This window comes from Dreissena polymorpha, chromosome 1, assembly GCF_020536995.1.
Source record: "Dreissena polymorpha isolate Duluth1 chromosome 1, UMN_Dpol_1.0, whole genome shotgun sequence".
NCBI lineage: Eukaryota > Metazoa > Mollusca > Bivalvia > Myida > Dreissenidae > Dreissena > Dreissena polymorpha.
This window is the reverse complement of record NC_068355.1, coordinates 33,561,818-33,582,360: the sequence shown is the minus strand read 5'-3', so window position 1 is coordinate 33,582,360 and position 20,543 is coordinate 33,561,818. Positions and strand designations below refer to the sequence as shown.

The 20,543-nt window shown below is 37.7% G+C and overlaps 1 protein-coding gene across 7 annotated transcripts in view; it reads left to right on the top strand.

Annotated features, from left to right (window-relative positions):
* LOC127876068 (uncharacterized) overlaps positions 1-20,543 on the top strand; it is a 299,486-nt gene that overhangs the window by 97,292 nt on the left and 181,651 nt on the right. The window contains exons 6-11 of one of the 7 annotated variants that reach the window (XM_052420940.1): positions 26-2,527; positions 4,669-6,827; positions 7,314-7,402; positions 8,829-9,072; positions 10,356-10,548; positions 12,319-16,443. The exons of 2 other annotated variants lie outside the window; for them this stretch is intronic. The gene's annotated coding sequence lies outside the window, so the exon portion shown is untranslated. Of the gene's footprint in view, positions 1-25; positions 2,528-4,668; positions 6,828-7,313; positions 7,403-8,828; positions 9,073-10,355; positions 12,257-12,318; positions 16,444-20,543 lie in introns of those variants that run through there. 4 more of the 7 variants (XM_052420961.1, XM_052420950.1, XM_052420972.1 and 1 more) reach the window with 4 other exon arrangements.

Below are 20,543 nucleotides of genomic sequence, written 5' to 3'. Positions count from 1 at the left end.
CCCACTGTGTTGTTGTTGTTTTCAGCAGAGCACCAGCATTGATATCGAGTTGGCCCAGCAACCACACCAGTCCCGCCTGCAGAAGCCCCAGTCCAGAATGAGCCTCCCCCTCCATTGACTTCTAACTCCTCCCCCTTGACCTCCTGCCTCAAAAAGTCAGCATCGTTGAACAACTCTGTTCTGCAGAAAATTCTGAGTATGATTCTGTTCTGACAAAACGCAATGCCCACTTTACGTTTTCCAAACAAAAGCCTGGGTAGTTTTGTTAAGCTAGAGTTCCGCGTGGGCCTGAAAGGGACAAGTGTTACAGACACGAACAGTTATAGCAGTAGTTATGGTAACGCTAACAGTCAGTTGTTGCTGTTGGACATCACAACAAATATCATGAAGAATAAAAAGTTCAATCACTTGTTCCAATCTTTATGGGACAAACAGAAATTGAACAGGAGAGAATCAAGGAACAATAAAAGCGTAAGCTTTCCTAGTGGTATACGTCTGCTGTTGATAGTTTGGACAACAGAAGGGTTACGGACTGCCCCAGATTGTCCTCTCAGCGGCCAAAATATCATAATGGAACAGACTTTTAGCAATGTTACTGACAAAAAAAGGCAACAATGACTTTATTGTGAACACCCAGAGCGCGATACATCCATTCTGACACAGAAAGGCGGTAATAACTTGGTTGTGAACACCCAGAGCACAATACATCCATGCTGACACAGAAAGGAAGTAAGGACTTGGTTGTGAACATCCAGAGCACAATACATCCATGCTGACACAGAAAATAAGTAATGACTTGGTTTTGAACACCCAGAGCAAGATATATCCATGCTGACACAGAAAGGCAGTAATGACTATGCTGTGAACACCCAGAGCACAATACATCCATGCTGACACAGAAAGGCAGTAATGACTTGGTTGGGAACACCCAGAGCACAATACATCCATGCTGACACAGAAAGGCAGTAATGACTTGGCTGTGAACACAGAACACAATACACCCATGCTGACACAGAATGGCAGTAATGACTTGGCTGTGAACAAAGAGCACAATACATCCATGCTGAAACAGAAAGGCAGTCATGACTATGCTGTGAACACCCAGAGCACGATATATCCATGCTGACACAGAAAGGCAGTAATGACTATGTTGTGAACACCCAGAGCAAGATATATCCATGCTGACACAGAAAGGCAGTAATGACTATGCAGTGAACACCCAGAGCAAGATATATCCATGCTGACACAGAAAGGCAATAATGACTATGCTGTGAACACCCAAAACACAATACATCCATGCTGACACAGAAAGGCAGTAATGACTTGGTTGTGAACACCAGGAGCAAGATATATCCATGCTGACACAGAAAGGCAGTAATGACTTGGCTGTAAACACAAAGCACAATACACCCATGCTGACACAGAAAGGCAGTAATGACTTGGCTGTAAACACAGAGCACAATACATCCATGCTGACACAGAAAGGCAGTAATGACTTGGCTGTAAACACAGAGCACAATACATCCATGCTGACACAGAAAGGCAGTTATAACTTGGTTGTGAACACAGAGCACAATACATCCTTGTTGACACAGAAAGGCAGTAATGACCTTGCTGTGAACTCAGAGCACGATACATCCATGCTGACACAGAAAGGCAGTAAAGACTTGGATGTAAACACCCAGAGCACAATACATCCATGCTGACACAGAAAGACAGTTATGACTTGGTTGTGAACACAGAGCACAATACATCCTTGTTGACACAGAAAGGCAGTAGTGACTTTGATGTGAACTCAGAGCACGATACATCCATGCTGACACAGAAAGGCAGTAATGACTTGGATGTAAACACCCAGAGCATGATACATCCATGCTGACACAGAAAGGCAGTTATGACTTGGCTGTAAACACAGAGCACAATACATCCATGCTGACACAGAAAGGCAGTAAAGACTTGGATGTAAACACCAAGAGCACAATACATCCATGCTGACACAGAAAGGCAGTAATGACTTGTATGTAAACACCCAGAGCACAATACATCCATGCTGACACAGAAAGGCAGTAATGACTTGGATGTAAACACCCAGAGCACAATACATCCATGCTGACACAGAAAGGCAGTAATGACTTGGTTGTAAACACAGAGCACAATACATCCTTGTATGACTCGGTTGTGAACACCCTGAGTACCCTACATCCATGCTGACACAAAAAGGCAGTAAAGACTTTGTTGTAAACACTAAGAGATCCATACATCCATGGGGTGTGCCACAGCCGCAAATTACGCCCACTATTGTGAACAAGGTTCTTAAAGTGAACACGTCTGGTTTTGTTATGAGCACATAGCACTCCAAGCCCAAAAGGCCTCGCATTGAATTGATGCAAGAGAAGGCTTTGAAAAATAACAGCAGTTTTGTTGTGTGGTCCAATACGCCCTTCGACTCTCAACCTGAAGGAAGCAAAACTCGTCTCTTGGCAATATCAGCAAGGCCAGCATGTCATCTCAGCTTCTTGAGCTTCAGGTGAGACCTTACAGTGTTAATTATTTTGTTGAAATTGGGGCCGAAATTCAGCCCCATTCTTATCTCATAAAGTCTATATCCATGATTACTGGCTAAAGTTCTCAATTCATGGTTTTCCAGAAGAAAAAGAATGTTTTGATAGGTTGCAACATTGAGTTAATCAGAACTCAAATTTAGCCTTTGGCAATATCAGCGAGGCCAGCATATCAGCTCAGCTTCTTGAGCTTCAGGTGAGATCATACAGTGTTATTCATTTGTCGAAATTGGGGCCAAAATTGAGTCCCATACCTAATCTTAAACAGTTAATTTTTTCCATAATTACTGGCTAAAATTCTCAATTCAAGGTTTGACCCGAAACAATGTTTTAATAGGTTACAAATTGAGTTTGTTTCCTTATGCAGCTCTATAAGTTGAACCTTAGTGCAATTTATCTTGATAGCACTTATTCTCAATTTTTTTAATTATGTTTAGCAAAAACTACAACCATTTTCCCAATTTAATTCAAAACACTATGATTTTTTACGAATTGTCCCAATCCAAAAATGGTTAAAATAAACTCTGCATAGAGCTAGCCCTTAGTTATAGCACATGTTAAAGTTTTTTATCAGAATAACTTGCTTAATTATACCCCCACAAACGAAGTTTAGGGGGTTTATAGAAGTGAACTTGTCTGTCGGTCTGTCTGTCGGTCCGAATTAAGTGTCCGCTCTCTAATTCAAGTAGTTTTCATCCGATCTTCACCAAACTTGGTCAGAACTTGCATCTACATGATGCCTAGGCCAAGTTCGAACATGGGCCTTGCCGGGTCAAAAACTAGGTCACGGTGTCACATAGTGCGTTTTAAACATTCAGCATGATGTCCGCTCTCTTATTCAAGTAGTTTTCATCCGATCTTCACCAAACATGGTCAGAAGTTGTATCTAGATGATCTTAAGGCAAAGTTCAAACATGGGCCTTGCCGGGTCAAAAACTAGGTCATGGGGTCACTTAGTGCGTTGTTTAACATTCAGCATGGTGTCCTCTCTCTTATTCAAGTAGTTTTCATCCGATCTTCACCAAACTTGGTCAGAAGTTATATCTAGATGATCTGAAGGCCAATTTCGAACATTGGCCATACCAGATAAAAAGCTAGGTCACAGGGTCACTTAATACGTTTTACACATTGAACATGGTGTCCGCTCTCTATTTCAAGTAGTTTAAATCAGATCTTCGCCACACTTGGTCAGAAGTTGTAACTAGATGATGCTTAGGTCAAGTTCGAACATGGGCCATTCCGGGCCTAAAACTAGGTCACCGGGTCACTTTGTGCATTTTTTAACATTCATCATTGTGTCCGCTCTCTAATTCAAGTAGTTTACATTCGATCTTCACCAAACTTGGTCAGAAGTTTTATGGAGATGATCTTAAGGCCAAGTTAGAACATGGGCCTTTCTTGGTCAAAAACTTGGTTAAGGGGTCACTTAGTGCGTTTTAAAAATTGAGCATGGTGTCCGCTGTTTTTTGTGAAGATGACATGCAAAATATTATGTGTCAATGCGGCATGTGGGGGTATTCGTCATGTCTGTGACAAAGCTCTAGTTTGCTTATTTCACTAAGTTTAATAACTATATTGAACTCACATGTATTGTTTCTTATTAAATGCCATACAGTTGTATTGTCTCACATTTAAAGTTGTTAAGTCTCAGGTATAAGTCATAAACTGTCACATTTAAAGGTGTGCAGACTGACACTTAAATATGTAGATTGTAACATTTATAGTTGTGTTGTCTCACATTTTAAGTTGCTGAGTATCACATTTAAATTATGAAGTCTCACATTTAAAGTTCTATAGTCACACAATTAAAGGTGTACAGTCTCACATTCTAAATTGCTCAAGTAATGCCTGTTTTTGATTTACAAAAAATAAATATAACACCTTGCTACAAACCCAAAAATTCCAATTTCAAATGGTGCGCGTAAAACATTGATACTACGTTATTCTGAGTTCTAATTGGTGAAAAATAAATTGCAACATTCTAAATACCAATTATAGGCACAATGTTTGGCATTTAAAAAACAGGTCTGTAAAGTAAGGTGTTGCAAGGCTTATTCATGTGTCTCTAAACAATCCGGTTTTAGTTTACTTTCCATTTCCTTTTCAGTGAACTTTACTAGCAAACATGACAAACGTCATTGAAGTGAAAGTCGATGACAACCCCCTTCTTGCACAAACACTACAACTCGCTTAAGAAATTCAGCACGAAGCTGTCTTGCGTCAGACTTAAGCCTCCCATGTTGGTTACATCAACACTTCCAACAGCAGAGCCTTGGTGAGTTCGACTTCCGTCTCAGCATCGATGTCGCTTAGCAACAATTGGATGATGGGCGTCGACAAATTAGGCCGGACAAGTCGCTCGAACTGAAACGATCTGATACAACAGGTAGAGCAGGCGTTGCGTGACACATCCGTTAATGTGACAGACCTCGATATGTTGTTTTAGAATAATGTGAACCTTAGGCCTGGAGAGCAGTATGCGATTGACGCCATTCAACAAAAGTTATTGTCGGAGTTCTTGGGTTTGGGGTGGCGACTTCGGCGTCGGGACTCACTCCATCTCTGTCTATGGCCCGGTCAAAGCAGCAGCAGCAATAAGAACAACAAGTAGTATCTAAGCAGTGTTCTGGAATATGGGGCTTCATGTATGTGCTTAAATTGTCATCCTAGACTAGCCTGTGCAGATTGCACATACATTAAGTCCTATTAAAGTGTCATCCCAGATTTGCCTGTGCAGACTGCACAAACATTAAGTCCTATTAAATTGTCAAGCCAGATTAGCCTGTGCAGACTGCACCTACATTAAGTCCTATAAAATTGTCATGCCAGATTAGCTTGTGCAGACTGCACCTACATTAAGTCCTATTAAATTGTCATCCCAGATTAGCCTGTGCAGACTGCACCTACCTTAAGTCCTATTAAATTGTCATCCCAGATTAGCCTGTGCAGACTGCACATACATAAAGTCCTATTAAAGTGTCATCCCAGATTAGCCTGTGCAGACTGCACATACATTGAGTCCTATTAAAGTGTCATCCAAGATTAGCTTGTGCAGACTGCACCTACATTAAGTCCTATTTAATTGTCATCCCAGATTAGCCTGTGCAGACTGCACCTACATTAAGTCCTATTAAATTGTCATACAAGATTAGCTTGTGCAGACTGCACCTACATTAAGTCCTATTAAAGTGTCATCCCAAATTAGCCTGTGCAGACTGCACATACATTAAGTCCTATTAAAGTGTCATCCCAGATTAGCCTGTGCAGACTGCACAAACATTAAGTCCTATTAAATTGTCATCCCAGATTAGCCTGTGCAGACTGCACCTACATTAAGTCCTATTAAATTGTCATCCAAGATTAGCCTGTGCAGACTGCACCTACATTTAGTCCTATTAAAGTGTCAACCCAGATTAGCCTGTGCAGAGTGCACATACATTAAGTCCTATTAAAGTGTCATTCCAGATTAGCCTGTGCAGACTGCACATACATTAAGTCCTATTAAAGTATCATCCCAGATTAGCCTGTGCAGACTACACCTACATTAAGTCCTATTAAAGTGTCATCCCAGATTAGCCTGTGCAGACTGCACATACATTGATTCCCATTAAAGTGTCATCCCAGATTAGCCTGTGCAGACTGCATATACATTAAGTCCTATTAAAGTGTCATCCCAGATTAGCCTGTGCAGACTGCACATACATTAAGACCTATTAAAGTATCATCCCAGATTAGCCTGTGCAGACTGCACAAACATTAAGCCCTATGTTCCCAGAATGAAGCTCATATAGTTCACTTAACTTCAGTCCTTTTATGTGCCTGATTAAGAAAAAGGTCCAAGCATCAAATGGTAAGTAGGTGTTTTTAAAATTAATCTACTTGATAAATAAATAGCAAATAGCAATTGATCAGGTTTAATCATAGAAGGTCAAGGCATAGTTTTGTCTACGTTTCGGCTGAAATTCAGCCCTTGCACCAAGCGTTTATCCTTGCATGTAAAATCCGCTGTAATAGACTTGTTAAATTTTATTTATTTTCGCAAAACAATTATTTAAACGACTTCAGCACATTATACAATTATTCCCTTCAATATTTATTTAAGTTCCTGAATTGTAGCCAGTTCCTACAGGATCCCATGCAGTCATAGATCGGTACCCAGCTGAACAACAGGCTGTCTGGTAAGCTGGGCCCGGATAGGTGCAGCCAGTCTAAAGCTGGGGCTCCAAACTGTCCTGCCAAGTGGGCTGATTTTACCTCTTCTACAAGGTACATTGGTACTGTAATTTACCGTGTATAATGTGCAGTGTTACTACTCAAAATTTTATTTCAATAGTGTGTGCGTGTTATACATTGGTAATACTCTATCCTTGCTGGAAACTTAAACTTAATTCATTACGTAATTGTAAATATTCATAATAGTTGCCTTTTTGTATTGCCTTGAAAGGGTGCAGGGGGGGAGGTCGTATAGAATTGTAGAATTCTCTCTGTCCTTTAATTCTTCCGTATGTCCGTCCAACTCTTTTGGAGTTACACGTAACTTAATGCAGATTGGTTAGATATGGATGAAAAATGATTGTATCAAGTGAACAGTATATAGTAGGCTGTGTGTGTGTGAAGTGTTAATTGTATACCTCATTTGCATCAAGAGCCTTCAAACATAATGTATTTCTTATATTATTTAATCAAACAACATTGATTGACCTCCAATATAACTGATGCTATTTCAGAATGCATTAATTATTTGGTTTACAGGGACATATGTCAGTGATGCGCAAAGAGCTGGTTTTCTATTCACAGAGAAAAATCCTAACAACTCCAACTCATTCACTACATCTCAATAGGTAAGTCCCCTAACCATTGCAAAACGTACACTGTGGCACCTGATCACTGGGATATAAGTCGTCCGTTTACATTCTGCACAGTATGCAACCACAGCAGATTTGCTTATTTCCCTCACAGGTACCCAATAGAACAAGAATGGGATTAATTGTTTGAGTTGAGTTGCACAGTTCTGTGGTGTGAGCAGAATCCTATCTTGGGACCTTTCGTTTCCTAGACCAACATCCCACCACTTGACTAAGGTCCCACATTAATACAGTATTACGCAAAAAACATGATATCTGATCAATTTTCATGTATTTTTAAGTATTCTCAATGTAAAGTGATGAAATATTAGGATATCATATTTTTAACACTCCGGGATTAAGAGAAAGTCCCTTTCCCCCATTGCTATGCACCTGGTGAACATATTTGTTTCTCTATAACCACCTGTGAAATAAAGTTTAAGAATATACTGAAATTAACTCAACACATATTCTCTGTTGATTTAAAATGATTGCATTGCATGTCTATATTATTTTCAGAAGCTTTCTATCTCTGAAACATTGTTGCCACAAAATTGGTTCAGTTCAAATCTGTTGGCTAAGCAATATGGAAGCTTATGGTTGACAAAGACAAAAATTCTGGAGTTTACAACTGCGTTTACTGCATGGTCAATGCAGCATTCTAATTATGTCCATGGACCTTGATTAACTAACTACATCTACGAATTAAAGCATTTTTCATTAATTTTCATGACTGTGTTACTATTCCATTCACTAGTTGCAATTTGACATGATTGTTTTGCGCCAACTTTAGCACTGGTTGCTTGCATTTGTCTTTGCCAAAATGGCATCAATGTTTGCAGAAAGTATTACATGGGGCTATTCAACAAAAACAAAACCAGAAACAATAAACGCATAACTGTTTTTGATTTTATAGAAAAACTTTTAGCGGCTGCAAGTGGACTGTTGGTGTCAACTATAATGCCTGCTGTCTTAAGAACAAAAGTTTAGCTTGGATCATCATGACAGTTATTGATAATGTTTGTGGTCATAATATCCCGAACCAGTTTAGTAACCAGCCAGCATGCCTGTAGCACTTCCAAAATATGACTCTTTAACTAAGAAACAATTGACCAAATTAAACTTTTCTGCTATTGCACTCACGATCAATGTAACCCAGTCTTTTAAACAGTTGTTGTCTTTCTTGTTTTGAGTGAACAACTGGGTAAACCGTCTGAAATATTGTCCCTTGTCTGTGCGTAAATGCCATCAGAATGTATGCAAAAAGGCGTAATTTTTCAACATTTCATACACTAAACTGCGTAGTGCTGTGTATTGTTTAAGTCCTGTGTCTTAATTTTAATGAAAGACCTTTTAGTGATGATAAGAATGATTTCCGGCAGATGCAACTTGAGTTCCACTGTGTTTATATTCGATTTTACAGGACATCTTATCAATGAACATGACGCCCTTTCCGGAATGAACAGTGGCACTGTGATTAATGTGACCCTTCAGAGAAAAGGGATTCCAGGACCAATATCACCCCAGTATCAATCAGGGCTCCAACAATAGTGGTTCCCCAGCCCAAGCCTTGTGAGCACTTGGGAAGGGGTCAAGATGCACATGGGGTCTTAACTCTGTTGTCCGGGGGCTTCTCCCAGCAGCAGTGGAACAACCTGGCATCCCAGGTTAGCTGTAGATTCCCGTATCTAGCACGATGCAGGGTTTAATACAATTATTTTGACAACAGACGCCTACTGCTGCTCTTTCATTACTATTTGTATAGTGGACTGAGTTATCTCAAACAATTTAGGGGCCTTGCATAAATGTTAAATAAATAATAAATATATCATTATACCTTGGTCACGAAAGTTCAAAAGGGGAACAATAAGTCGCTGTCAGTTGCTTCGTCTGTTGGTCTGCATAAAAGTTTGTGTTATAAGTTGGTGGAACAAACATTGTCCACACCTCTTAAGCAATTGAATATTACCTTCAATTGTGTCATCAACTTGAAGAACACAGATAACATGCTTATATTCCCAACTTTTGAACACAAACAAGAATCATTAACCAAGTCAATCATATAATAAGATAGTGCTTATAGCATTTTCAAAATTATCGAGGACAAATTGTACAAATTTTGTATTATTTAGCCTTTATGAAAGTTGATTATAATCCATTTAAGGACAAATATTATTTTAAGTCATGTTAAATTTAAACGCCCCTTCATCAGGGGGCTATTTCGCTTGCTTTAACATTTTGAATAAATTCTTTTTTTAATTGTGTTATCACATATAGTGATAATGCCAATTAATTTTAAACTCGTCATTTCATCAAACTGTGAACAAGTCCCTAAAACAACTCTGAAAAGTCATATTTCGTGGAGTTCAATTGATTTTTTATCTCTATCTTCCTTTCACAGCAGGGGATCTCACACTATAACAACGGTCACCTATAATTGTCTGGTGGCGTTCAGCTTCACTATAACAACGGTCACGTATAATTGTCTGGTGGCGTTCAGCTTCACTATAACAACGGTCACGTATAATTGTCTGGTGGCGTTCAGCTTCACTTTAACAATGGTCACGTATAACTGTCTGGTGGCGTTCAGCTTCACTATAACAACGGTCACGTATAACTGTCTGGTGGCGTTCAGCTCACACTATAACAACGGTCACCTATAATTGTCTGGTGGCGTTCAGCTCACACTATAACAACTGTCACCTATAATTGTCTGGTGGCGTTCAGCTTCACTATAACAACGGTCACGTATAATTGTCTGGTGGTGTTCAGCTCACACTATAACAACGGTCACCTATAATTGTCTGGTGGCGTTCAGCTCACACTATAACAACTGTCACCTATAATTGTCTGGTGGCGTTCAGCTTCACTATAACAACGGTCACCTATAATTGTCTGGTGGCGTTCAGCTTCACTATAACAACGGTCACCTATAATTGTTCACCTTCAGACATTGCCAAATCAGAGCTACTCGTTCAGGGAGCCCACAGTATCCAAGCAACAAAGCCATGTTCAGCGAGCCCACAGTATCCAAGCAACAAAGCCATCCGCACAGCAATGACAATAGCATGAACAGCGCGCGGGTCAGCCATCTCAAATGTTTGGACAATCTACTCACAGCAGTTTATTGAAATTTTTGCTCAGTATGGAAAACAACTATATATGCTGTGTTCTGCAAATACTGGGCTTATGCTTGAGCGTAAACTGTTGTCCCAAACACATTCTTTTAACGAAAACTACCATTCAAAAGGAAAGTGTCCTCCCTGATTACCCTGGTTGGACTGCACAATTAAGGCCAACACTTTAAGCACATGCTTCAAGCTCACTTTTCCCAAAACAAGCCTTATATTGATGTCCCACGTGCATGTTTCAAATTTCCACGAATCATTCCTAGTGATATCAAAGTTTGCATATTACATTTGTATTATCCTACGTTTGTATGGATCATGTTAGGTAATTTTTGTTTACATATATATTTCCATATGAGCCAGGCTCTGGGAAAACCAGGCTTCATATATGTGCACTCCACACAGGCTAATAAGGGAAGACAATTTCTGCTTCATGTATGTGCACTCCACACAGACTAATCAGGGAAGACAATTTCTGCTTCATATATGTGCACTCCACACAGGCTAATCAGGGAAGATGATTTCTGCTTCATATATGTGCACTCCACACAGGCTAATCAGGGAAGATGATTTCTGCTTCATATATGTGCACTTCACACAGGCTAATCAGGGAAGACAATTTCTGCTTCATGTATGTGCACTCCACACAGGCTAATCAGGGAAGACAATTTCTGCTTCATATATGTGCACTCCACACAGGCTAATCAGGGAAGACAATTTCTGCTTCATATATGTGCACTCCACACAGGCTAATTAGGGAAGACAATTTCTGCTACGTTGTCTGAATAAGTGTCAAAATCGTTTCTGATCAATAACTCGTCAACCAATTGACCGATTGGCTTGATACTTCCTATGCCGATTGGACTTGGGCAGTAGATGACCCCTTCAAATTGGGGTCACTATGTCAAAGGTCACGGTCACTGTCACAATAAGTGTAAAAATCAGTTCCAATCAATTACTTGTCAACAATTGACTGATTCACATGTGCATTCACCTTGGGCAGTAGATAACCCCTATTGAAATGTGCACATTTTATCATCCTATGTGAAAGTGACATAATGTATGCCCCTTGTTATACCCAACCACACCCAGAGTGATCTAGAATTGGCTTTGTCTGTATGTCATTTTGTCACAAACTGTTTAGGGCTATATCTAAGAAAATATATAAGATTTTAACATTTAACTTTATGGTTGTATAGATAAAGAGAAGTAACTTGCACAAGAACCATAACCCAACATTGTCTTATATAAGAGTTATAGCCTTTTGTTGTTTTTATATGATGTAACTATTCATGGCTATATCTCAGATACGATACAAGATTTCGACATGAAACTTCATGGTTTCAAAGATATCAATGAGTAAATGTGCTTGTACAAGAACCACAACCTTTGACTTTTGTAAATAAGAGTTATTGCAGTAAAATATAAAGCAAAACAATTACTATTTAATAAATAAATACATTGAACCACATAATTAATGAAATAATAAATCCTAAATGGAAGTCAGAGCTAAAATGATGCTTACCTGATCATGGATTTCAATCAATTAAGTAGAACCCTGCTTTTTGATTCAACCATGTGGCAATGTTGTCACTTTTTCCCTGTACTCATTATCTCCCTTGCATCAGATAGCTGCAAATGTTACAGGAAAGCTTAATAATTTCTTTTATATTAGTACAAATTATGTTAAATTGCATAATTGTGTAAAAATGTATACTTGCCCTTGTCTGGTCATAGGTTTTTAATGACTAAGAGTTAAAATGTAATGTTAATAATTCATTTCAGATCCAATATCTGAAACACAACCACTTTCCAGCTGAGAGGCCCATGATGGAGATACCAAAAAAACACCAAGATACCAAGCCGCGGCTTGCTACCTTGCCCCATGTCCACCCCACCCAGAAGTCAGACCCCTCTGTCTTAAACCATGCCACGTAACCACAGGGGCGTTAACTAGGACTTGAACCAAGACAGGGACTTTAACTGCGAGACAGTTTGGGAGGTCCTGAAACAATACTTCTCGTTCAAAACTGCTCAGGAGGGACGGTACTCTCTGTCGGATTATCTGGGGGTGTCCTTGTCTTCAATTCAGTCCCCGGTGTCCACTCTGGTCCCATGCGAATGTACTCGAATCTCCAGTAGAGCTACCAAAACAAACAAAGCAACTACCCGCAGCAAACTTGCTAGTTTACCCAAATCATTTAGCACAGCAGGGAAATGCAAAAGGCCAAACCATGTCTTAACCAAATGGCAGTAGCATAAACTCTTATGCGGGGCAGCCCGGTTTGCCGCAAAGTGAGCCCAAAATGTTTGGCACCCAAGCAACATCACGAGGTTACGTAAAAAATTCGGATTGTTCAAGAACAAACCCTGAACCCACCTTTCGGAGCAGGAAATGTTAGCGAGGAACAATTATGGTGGATATCAAACCTGCCCAGACAAAATAAACAACCTCAGACACACCAACAGTTTTCAACGCCGCAACCTTAAGCAGAAGAGAAGAAATGCTGACTAGAACTTTGTTGAGGATGGACAGTGAGGAAAGTGGATAGAATTTAGCTATAAGACAAGTTAGGAAAAACACGGTGAAAGAAATCATGTCATACCTGTATCAGCTAGAGTTGAAACCTTTTATAGTGGATGTTGTCGCTCCTAGAGAGTGTACAGAAGAAACGCAGGATGGTGCTTTTTGTATTTCAATGAAGGGTTAGAGGTTCATGAACGTGTATCAAGCCAAACCTCTATTTGTATAATGCCAAGAGCCTGTGGGAACGAGTGGCTTAATGCATATGTGTTAAGTGGCAGTCCGCAAAGACTAATCGGGGAAGATCTTTTTTGCCCAGACTAGATTTCTCGGTTGGAAAAGACTTCATTTAAACAAACTTTCCTTAAAAGCAGAGAGTTTTGTCACTGATAAGGACAGCATTTTCTACCCGGTACTTTACTTTACTCACATGAATTAAGCACGGTTTTCCCAGTGACAGGCTCGTCCAATATTGAACATTTAACATTGACATTTGAATCATTCATTCAAAGTGGCTGCTTGATCAAGCTAGCACAAAATCTTAATAGTATTCATTGAGACCAAGACATTTTACTGCCTGCCAGTACAAAGATTGATTGAATAGACAATAACTGGTACAGGGCATTTGGGTTGTACTTCAGTAACATGTTGTTAAGTTTTTAGGTGATAACACCTGACTTAGTATCCACTATTAAATAATTGTTTCAGACATTGATCTACACTCATCAAAGTATTTTTGTTTTGTTGTAATATAAAATGTAACAATATTAAAATGGCCGAGATGCAAATACTAAAGTCAGATTATGTTGCAAACATGCATTATTCAGAGCAAGTATTGAAAATCATAAAGTTGTCCGAGATAAAAAAAAATTACAAATTTAGTGCTTTCCACAGGCCATATAACAATGTCGATGTTAAAATTTTCTGATCAATGTATTTTTTTAGTAACTGCAACTAGCCTTTTTGGCGATCATGCAAAGTTTGCAAATCCTTGCCGTCTCATGTATACATTTGTTGCTAGATTGCGTAGTTTCGGACCTATATAAATAATTGTACATATAGAGTATTTTATAGAGTAACCTTTTTTAAATTCTTAGATGATAAAAAAAGTTCACGTTAATGAACATTTTGTTTGAAGTTTGTTTACTTTTTTTTCAGGATAATGACCTATTTATTTAGTATACCACTGTGCTAAAATGTCAACTAGTTATGTCCAGCGTTGTTTATAAATTATATACTAGCTAATGTGCAATGCATTGTTTACAGTAAAGTTGGCATACAATAGTGTTGAAATGTCTCAAATTGCAGACTTTAAATGTAACACTATTAAATAGTGATTATAGGCAGTTAATTTGTTCCCCAGATGTCAGAGAAATATTCTGTTACGTTTGGAAGATAGGATACAGTCATAAGAAAGTGTATTCATTTCATGCATAGTAATTGTTTTATGTGTTTATGTTATGTGTAGTTGATATTAAACTTGTGTTCAATGTATTATTTCACTCATGTGAGTAATCATAGCAATATCACATACTTATAGGCGCTATACTATTTAATGATGTTACTACGCTGGTGGCTCAAGTAAGACTGTATCAGTCTCGTGGCTTGTGCTTTTTGGCATCACACTCGAGGCTCCACATCTCGTGTGATACGTCATTACACAAGTCACTTGATTGATACAAACTCTTTGAACAATTGACTAGCGTAATAGTCCGCATATAAATCTGTTTTGTAAATGTCAACAACTAAAGTACTTCAGCTTAGGTTTTAAATAAAAAATAAACGACACATTGTTAACTAAAATGTTATCAATTGTTTCGTCGGCATCTCGTGTGATACGTCATTAAACAAGCCACTCAACTGATACAAACTCTTACAACAATTGACTAGCGTAATGTTCCGCATATAAATCTGTTTTGTAACAAGTAAAGTACTTCAGCTAAGGTTATAAAAATAAACGACCCATTGTTATCAATTGTTTTGTCGGAACAAACTGCAGGATACTTATGTCAGGAGTACCAGACAAACAAAATCTTAACATCCTTTTTCTTCAAATGAAAAGTAACACATTTAGATTTAGAAAATAATATTTTATTCTAATCTAGAAAGGTATTTTTTATAGGTAAGGTCTTCTCACGATGAAGTATATAATAAATTTGAAATACTGGAAATAGAATTAACGTCGTGATACATATATAATACAATAAAGCATATTAATTTTTAACCAAACCCATATCATAAGATTTGTATATACTCACTTCATGTTGACGAAATGCTTATTTTTTTTGATAAAAATACCGTGTGCAGTCAAATTAGTTTTTGTGGATTTTCTATACATTTTATTCAATGTATATACACATTTATGTATAATACTATATATTTTGTATTAACATTCAAAGTACCATGTTTTAACACTTAATAAGATATATCCTCAGTAGATATTGTATCTAAACATTCAGAATGACGATAGTTCCTTAAGATATATCCTCAGTTGATAGTGTATCTAAACATTCAGAATGACGATAGTTCCTTAAGATATATCCTCAGTTGATATTGTATCAAACATTCAGAATGACGATAGTTCCTTAAGATATATCCTCAGTTGATAGTGTATCTAAACATTCAGAATGACGATAGTTCCTTAAGATATATCCTCAGTTGATAGTGTATCTAAACATTCAGAATGACGATAGTTCCTTAAGATATATCCTCAGTTGATAGTGTATCTAAACATTCAGAATGACGATAGTTCCTTAAGATATATCCTCAGTTGATAGTGTATCAAAACATTCAGAATGACGATAGTTCCTTAAGATATATCCTCAGTTGATAGTGTATCTAAACATTCAGAATGACGATAGTTCCTTAAGATATATCCTCAGTTGATAGTGTATCTAAACATTCAGAATGACGATAGTTCCTTAAGATATATCCTCAGTTGATAGTGTATCTAAACATTCAGAATGACGATAGTTCCTTAAGATATATCCTCAGTTGATAGTGTATCTAAACATTCAGAATGACGATAGTTCCTTAAGATATATCCTCAGTTGATAGTGTATCTAAACATTCAGAATGACGACAGTTCCTTAAGATATATCCTCAGTTGATAGTGTATCTAAACATTCAGAATGATGATAGTTCCTTAAGATATATCCTCAGTTGATAGTGTATCTAAACATTCAGAATGACGATAGTTCCTTAAGATATATCCTCAGTTGATAGTGTATCTAAACATTCAGAATGACGACAGTTCCTTAAGATATATCCTCAGTAGATATTGTATCTAAACATTCAGAATAACGACAGTTCTTAAGATATATCCTCAGTAGATATTGTATGTGGAACCAAATCATGTTAAGGCGATAAACAAAACCACAACACTTTTTTCTGAGTGTCGTTACTTTGTCCAAATCTCCTTTTTCAATTATCAACGCAAAGACCAATAGCACTCCGCTGTTTTTAGTTTGTATATTGTTTTCTTGAGAGAGATATGACGAACGCTAGGCCGACACCATTCCCACTGAGTCACTGCGAAATATAAGAACATGTTTAAGGACAGTTGGACAAAGATACAGAAATTAAAGACAGACCGGCTAGATACATATAAATTTAGACATACGCATAGTTACTTCTGTTTTTATGTACTGATGTGTCGGAAACCGATGTGTCAGTATCATATCAACAGTATTTTAAAACACATGTACACTGATAAAAAAATCCATGCGAAAAAAAAACACATAATTTCCGATTGATGGAAATGACACTTATTCACTGAAAATTCTTTCATTTTTAGGTAGTACATTTAGTTATGTTCGTGTTTATAAGCGCTTGGTGCGAAACGAATATATATCAGTTTATACGCAGGGTACGAACTCCGTGTACTTACTCGATCTACTCCAGAAGCGTCATCAGCTGTCGCATGAATAGAAACAAGAAATATCAATTAACATCAGAAAAATGCTTATTGAGAGATCTTTACTAGAAACTTCGTATTTGGTAATTTTCTAGTCTTTTTTAGTTCACCTGAGCACAATGTGCTTATGATGAGCTTTTGCGATCGTCTTTAGTCCGGCGTGCGTTGTGCAGCGTCAACATTTGCCTTGTTTACACTCTAAATGGTTCCGATTGGTTGAAAAACATGAACGCTAGGGTCCGGGACATTTTTCCTTATATGTCAAAAAACTTGTTAGCACTCTAAAAGTTACGTTTATAGTTCACTTTTCATGATACTTGGTCACAACATTTGTTCTAATGCTATCTTGGGCTCCAAAGAATAGGTCAGTTACTTTATGTCTTTGCGAGGTGAGCGAATTTGTGCCTTTCACGCCATCTTGTTGTTTGATCAGCACGTATTTTAATGTTTTGAAAACGGTATGATGCCCATTAGAAGCGATTTCTGTAAAGTTTGTTTGAAGTCTGAATGGGCAGGGACTTTAACCCATTTAGGGACTCTCCCATCCTTCTAAATTGGATCAATGTATTTCCAAAATTATGGATGTCTAGTATACTTATTTCCATATTTAGAATATTGCTTACAGAAATTCCTTTAAGCAAACAGCGCAGACCGTGATGAGGCGCCGCATCATGCGGCGTCTCATCTGGGTCTACGCTGTTTGCCAAGCCTTTTTTCTAGACGCTAGGCATAAATGGTTTAATATATGAGTCTCGCTCCGGGTAAACAGGGCTTAAAGGGACATGTTCACGTGTCGGTAAATTGACAATATTAAAACAAAATATTCAGATTCGCAAATTTTCATTGTAGTTATCATATAGTGAGGGAACAGTAATACTGAACAATTACCATGCTCTAAAATATCCGTTACAAGCATCTTTTGACGAATTAAAAATCTGCAAAATTATAAAGCGTTGCAACGCGAAACGATTTAACGATTTGAAGAGTTCTGTTGTTGTCGTAATGTTTTGGGACACTACGAGGATTGCTTATATAAAGCATAAAATAAATCACTAATTGTATCAGCACAGATGGCTGAGTGGTCTAGGCCCTAGACTTTTACTCCAGGGTTCAGTGGTTCAGATGAAGGTAACTTTTTCCTTTTTTTAATTGCATTCTTGTTTTTTTTACTGGAGCTTTTTAGATCCAATGTTTACATTTTTTATCAATGTAAAGCATTTAATGACAAACTTCAATACTTTTCAAATTCTGTGAAAAGGCCCCTTAAACGCATGTGCGTAATAAGTCATCACAGAAATTAGCCTGTGCAGTCCGCACATCCTAATGTTGGGCGATACTTTCCGCCTTTATGTTATTTTTCTATATTAAATCGAGCCGCGCTCTGGGAAAAAGGGTCTTAATGCAAGTGCGCAAACTATCAGGGACGTCACTTTCCGTCGTAACTTGATTTTAGTTAAGATAATAAAATACTTATTTTCAACAAAAAATACTGTAAACGCAGAAAGTGTCGTCCCTGGTATGGGTGACTGCACAGGCTTATGTGGGACAACACTTAACGCACATGCATGAAACCGCGTTTTCCCAGATCTAAGCTTAATTATATAATTTGAGAGCACCAGGGCAAATTGTGAGTTATAAAGATATTGTGTTCTATCACTTTTTTTTATTAAGTTTGTAATTTAAATTGTCTACGATATTATATTTTCTATTCTTATTGCCTATACTTTGTAAAATAAAATAGGATTTATTTTAGCATTCAATAAGAGGCAAAACGAAAGTTTGACTTAAAGAGCGCCCGTACGACGTCATTTATTAAATTCTGCTCTCAATTAAAACTTATATTAAATATTAAAGATATATGTTGTTGGTTATGTGGTCAATATTTTATCACTGGTATAAATACAATTTATACGAAAATTTCGCACAATGGCGTCATGGCGGCCATCTTTCTCGACAGGAAATGTCGTCATTATTTCTAATGACGAGGACGTCACAAGCCTAACGTCCGATTTGGCTTTAAGAAGGGATATATATATATACATATTTATATATATATATACATACATACATACATATATTTTTTTTGTATATATATATATATATATATATATATATATATATATAATATATACCTGAACTGAAAAACTATACATTAAGCGCATATTTTATGTCTAATCATATAAATAAATTATTCGGTCCCAAGCATAATCTAAAATGATATGGGCCGTGCTCTGTGAAAAAGGAGTTTAATAATTGTGCTTAAAGTTCCGTCCCAGATTAGCATGTGCAGTCCGCATAGGCTTTGCAGGGACTAACCTTTCCAGCTACTGGAATTTTGCTTAGAAGAGACTCTTTAAACGAAAATACATAATAGCGGAAAGTGGCGTCCCTGATTAGCCTGTGCGGACAGCATAGGCTAATCTGAGACGACACTACGCACATGCATTCAAGCCCTTTTTCACAGAGCACGTCTCATGTATTGTTCCAAAATGAGAGCTTACAATTCGCACTTGAAAATGTCCATTTTAATTCAGCCGAAAGAAGGCATAAAGTAGTCGCATCGTTTCCCGTCAGAAAGTATTGACTGGATTCAAATAACTCAGAAAGTATTAACTGGATTCACATAACTCACAAAGTATTGACTGGATTCCCATAAAACAGACAGTATTGACTGGATTCACATAACTCAGACAGTACTGACTGGATTCACATAACTCAGACAGTATTGACTGGATTCACAGTACTCAGACAGTATTGACTGGATTCACAGTACTCAGACAGTATTGACTGGATTCACATAACTCAGACAGTATTGACTTGATTCACATAACCCAGACAGTACTGACTGGATTCACATAACTCAGACAGTATTGACTGGATTCACATAACTCAGACAGTATTAACTGGATTCACATAACTCAGACAGTATTGACTAGATTCACATAACTCGGAAAGTATTGACAGGATTCACATAACTCAGAAAGTATTGACTGGATTCACATAATTCAGAAAGTATTGACTGGATTCACATAACTCAGAAAGTATTGACTGGATTCACATATTTCAGAAAGTATTGACTGGATTCACATAATTCAGAAAGTATTGACTGGATTCACAGTACTCAGACAGTATTGACTGGATTCAAATATAATTACTTTATGAGCCTCTCTCAGTGAAAACTGGGTTTAATGCATGTCCGTTAAGTCCGCCTTTATGGATTTTTCCTTTAAAGGAACTATCTTCCAAACGAAAATCAAGAGGCCTTCTGTGGTTAAAATGTTCAGACTGCTCAGACTTATCTTGGACAACAATTTTGTTTCGTACCCACCTACAAATGCACATGCATTAAACGCCGTTTTTTTTACTCGACGCTCAACGCTTGTCCGCCATTGTCTGCGGAAATTTGGTTTTGAGGTTCCGACACAAACATTCAATTTTGCGAACATAGTTCTATTTAAGCTTAATATAATTGATCACAAACATAATTTGCAAAACATATTAATATATAGTGCATGCCTGTACACATAAATGTCTCGTTTTCCTGTATTGCGCGCAATTATGCAGATTTCA